Consider the following 4,460-nt stretch of genomic DNA (forward strand, 5'->3'; position numbering starts at 1 on the left):
GAAACTGTATGGGAAAAGAAATAGTTATGACCCTTACTGGCTTTAAGATAAAATTTCTAGATGCATTTTATTCCAAGAAACAAGAAATATTTAACCTCTCCCACAAGAAACTATTTCTATAGAGGGGAAGCTTTGGGGCTTTTCTTGATTTTTACGTCTCTGCTCATATTCTTGTGATCTCCAAGCATGAGTAACAATAAAGTCTAGCTTTTTTAGTCCTTGTTTTGTTTTTCTGGCAGTTTTATAATTTTATTCAACAATCAACAGTTAGTTCTCTCTGACATTAACTGTTTGTAGATTTTTGAAGTGGTGGCAGGTACGTAAATAACCAACGTATAAAGCTTGTTTGGTGAGTCTTCATCCTCACTACCTTTTCTCAACAGCCACACCTGGATACTGTATGGGACATTCCTTATTCCTTTGGCTCAGACAGCTTTGTGAGTCTGGTGTCACTGCCCACATCTGGATTTCCCATTTCCTTAATGGCAAATTTCCAGATCTCTCTGAGTGCCTGAGGGGTACACTTCTTGAAAACTACTCCATGGACGTATTGATGAATGTTGGTGTTTTCTCTGGTCATTGCCTCGTTGATGGCAAAACAACCCTTCTTCTCACCACCATTTTGGGGAACCATTCTGCAAGCCCAAGTCGGAAAGGATTTTCATTGCGTCTTGAGGTCCCTATTTCCTCACTCCCTGTTGGGCGGATCCCTCCATGTGCCAAAGGTGCTCCTGGAGGCCTCCATCCTATGGGGTGCATGGCTACTTCTCAAGTTCTCTTTGGCACTGTTATCTGGTGTTAGAGACACACTGTCTGTGAGGGTGACAGTTGATTCCAGAGTATAGACTATCATTTCATAGTCAGAAAGATATATATGACTTATACTTTCTCTATCAAGTGATTTAATTTATCCAGACTTTGGGAATATTTACTTGCTCTTTACTGGGGTTCTCTTGGTGGCATATCAGGAGTCTGTGGTTCCAAATCATGAAGACTAGATTTCCAGTCTGTTCCTTTGTGAGGAGTGCCAGCTGAATTGGGAAGCTGGGAGAATCTGGACATGGAGGAATAAATGCATGAGGGATTGTCCAGCCTGAAGAAGCAGGGTGAAGGCTGGAGCACTTCCCTGCCCCAACGCCCTTGCAGTTGGGAAGGCTTTAGCAAAGGTTCCTCAGGCAGAGAATGGGGTGCCCAGAGGGATTCAGGTGTACATGATGGTAATTTTAGAAACTGCACTGCTCTATCTAAAGACCCTCCAACTCCATTGTCCTCTTTCTGTGTTTCTAGCTCCTCCTGCACCCCAAACTCAGGATGCTAATGTGCTCACCTCCCTCTCTCTTTCACCTGGACCACTCTCAAAAAGTTACCAATTTCTACTGAACTTCAATTTCTAACATATTCTGTATCTATTACTTCCAGCTTTTGGAATGCTCTGGGCTGCCCATTGAAGCCCACCATGATTTTTCACCTGGGCCATCATGACAAGTAAGAATTGCTGCCTCCAACTAATCAGTTCTCCAAATGGTAGGAATAAAACCATGACTCTCTTATCTTTAAAATATTCCATCTCAGTTTTTAGTGCCTTTGAAATCAAATATTTTTTGATATAGCATAAAGGGCCTTACATCATCTAGACACTTCTTGGCTTTTCAGTTCCATTTCTTGGTAGACATTTCCTCACATCCCTGCACTTTAACATTCTCAGCTGCTTGGGGTTTTCAGAAAACATCTTTGCATATGCCATTCTCACAGAAATAGCCTTCTCCTCCCTTATTTACCATGCCAACAGTTTGTAACTACCTCCTTTTTGAAGCTTTTATAATCCTTTCCCTGCAACCTCAGTTGAAAAAAACCATTTTCCTCCTTCATGCTACTGTTTTAACCTGTTCATTCTCTTATGGTCTTTCCTTTGCCAATTTCTTGAACTTATTTATTTACCTGCCAATTTCTCCAAGCTGGAAGGTAAGTGTGATCCATATCTGATTGATATTCTTAATGCTTAGCTCCGGGCCTGGCACCTAAAAGGAGTTCCTTAAATATTTGTTAAATGTGTAGTAAGGTGCTTCAAGACTGAACCTCAGGGATTCTGAAGGGGTGATTACATGAAATGTAGACAATTTGTTATTTTAGCTAAGAGGCAGACTAAATGTATTTCAAGACAACCTAATAGGCCTTTTGTTATGCAAAAAACAAATTCAATTCCAGATGGCCCAAGTCAAGACATAGAAAAGCAAAACTGAGCTACATTAGCATATGCCATAGAGTGTCTTCATTTTGGTCAGAGTGGAGTTTTTTACAGAGATTACGTGTGGCACTCGAAGGACGTCAGGCTGGAGATAGATTAGAATAAGGAAATAACATCCTCTCCCCAAAGATGGTCAAAGATACTTACAGGTGTGGGCAGTAGGCTCACCCCTAAAACATGGCATCTACTTGGGGGGTAAAGAGATAGTTGAGCAGCAGACTGGCCCAAGGAAAGGAAGAACATTGATATACAAAGAGTTTCCTTCTTCCTTTCCTGTGTTTTAATTCCTTCTGTGAGCTTCAGTTGTGTTATTATAAATACTCCAGCTTGGATGCAATTGAACTTTGGAGACATATGTGAATGAGGGTGAATGGCGGTGCCGCATCAGGACAAACAGCTTAGTTAGGTGTAGTCAGGCACAAGGAGATGTCCGCTGGAAGTTCTAGGTTCAGAGCGAAGTGGTTAGATGAATGACAGAGTTGCTGCTTGCTCTTATGGCACCTTTATAAAAATTAGAGGTACTCATTCTTCAGTAACCTGTACTTACCTCTGCCAGGAGATTGATTTAATATACTTATGTTATGACTTTGTTAAATTAACATTTATTAAGTGTAGCTCAGGGTGCCAGATGGTGAGCCACAGTTCAACAACAGACTACAAAAGAAATTGAAAAACTCATAGTTCCTGGAGGAAGCACCATACACCTGGTGGGGCTACATGGGGAGGTCAAGACTCAGAGAGACAGGACCCGGGCACACATCCTTATTAGGGCCCTTGGGTGGAGAGCTTTGGCATTCCCAGGCCCGGGATGGATGGATCAATTCAAATTTCAAAAGCTGTTTTGGGTAAGTCTTATGAGGGCTGATGAGGCAGCAGGTGCCGGGAGGTGGGGACACTGCAGATCACAAGGGCTGCTGGGGAAGTCATATGAAAGACCACAAAAGACATACATTTGCTTCTGATCCTAGGGCATGCACTTGTGTGAGGGTGTAACAGCAGGTGAACAGATTAGCCCCAACCAGCCCTAAATCAGTTGACCAGAACTCAATGAGGAGGTCCCAGGTTATATCCAATGAGCAACAGAATAATCCCCCTTTCTTCCTGAACCAGGAGCCCCAAGACTCTACCAGTGTCAACCAGTCTGTGGAGACTGCATAGAAAGAAAAATCTTGCCCTGAAGATGACCTTTCGATGTCAGGAGGCTGAAATTCCCTACAAACTACATGTTAACTCCCCCCTGAATTTGTACACGCACTCCAGGAAGTTGTACGAACTGCCCCCGCCTGCATAATAAGACTTCATTATACCACATGTCATCCCAATGACCATGCATAACTTCACTTATAAACCTTTAAATCTCATCCCCAAACCCCGACTGAGGAGAGAGATTTGAGTTTTGTCTCCTGTCTTCTTGCTGGTCGACCTTGCAATGAAAACTCGTTTCTTTTCTTGATAGCAGGTGCCATAATATTGGCTCCTATGTGCTTCAGGGATCAGGCCCTCGCTTGGTGACAAGGGGGTTAGTGTCAGGTTAAGGTGACTGCAGGTGACTAAAGTGACTGCTTGGCAAAACAAAATGGGTGCCATGCAGTAATATCATGGAGTAGCTTAGCTAAGCTCTCGACAACTTCATTTGTTAACACAAAACTCTTCACTATCATCTGTCAGAAAAAGTGTTACAACAACTTTACGATCTCCATCGTGGGAAGGATGCCCTATACATTACGGACTTTCATAATCATACACAGATTTGTGGTAATGAGACACAGAGGCAATACACTGGCATCCCTTGGAAATCCCCAAAGTATCTGAGACTGAGAACCTGTTAATCAGAACAAGCAAGTGCTGGCCAGGGAGAACATTCCCACTTCTGTGTGCATGAATGAATGTTTTTAAACAATCACACAATGTGTACATTTTCACCAAAGTAGGCAGCAATGTAGATAAATACAAGTGTAATCTAGCACATCTACAATAATAGAAAACTCTCTTTTGAAGCCAGTCCAAGACTCCCCCACCCCATCCCCCAGACATTGTTTTCAAAACAAAAGGCTGAGTGAGATGTCTGGTCAACTTGCCCAAATCCAAAAGATTAGATCCTTGATGACTCTGGCTTAATCTTCCTTTATCCTGAAAGATGTAAGATGTCCAGCATTTTCTGTTTATACCTGAAATTATCTCTGTCTGCTCTTACTATGCAGGCAGCAAAGAACTG

At 42.5% G+C, this 4,460-nt stretch overlaps 1 pseudogene; it reads right to left on the reverse strand.

Moving 5' to 3' along the window:
• Nucleotides 1-267: 267 nt before the first annotated feature.
• LOC109457575 (large ribosomal subunit protein eL31) lies at nt 268-634 on the reverse strand (annotated as a pseudogene).
• Nucleotides 635-4,460: the final 3,826 nt, after the last annotated feature.

Source organism: Rhinolophus sinicus, linkage group LG01 (genome assembly GCF_036562045.2).
Source record: "Rhinolophus sinicus isolate RSC01 linkage group LG01, ASM3656204v1, whole genome shotgun sequence".
Taxonomy (NCBI): domain Eukaryota; kingdom Metazoa; phylum Chordata; class Mammalia; order Chiroptera; family Rhinolophidae; genus Rhinolophus; species Rhinolophus sinicus.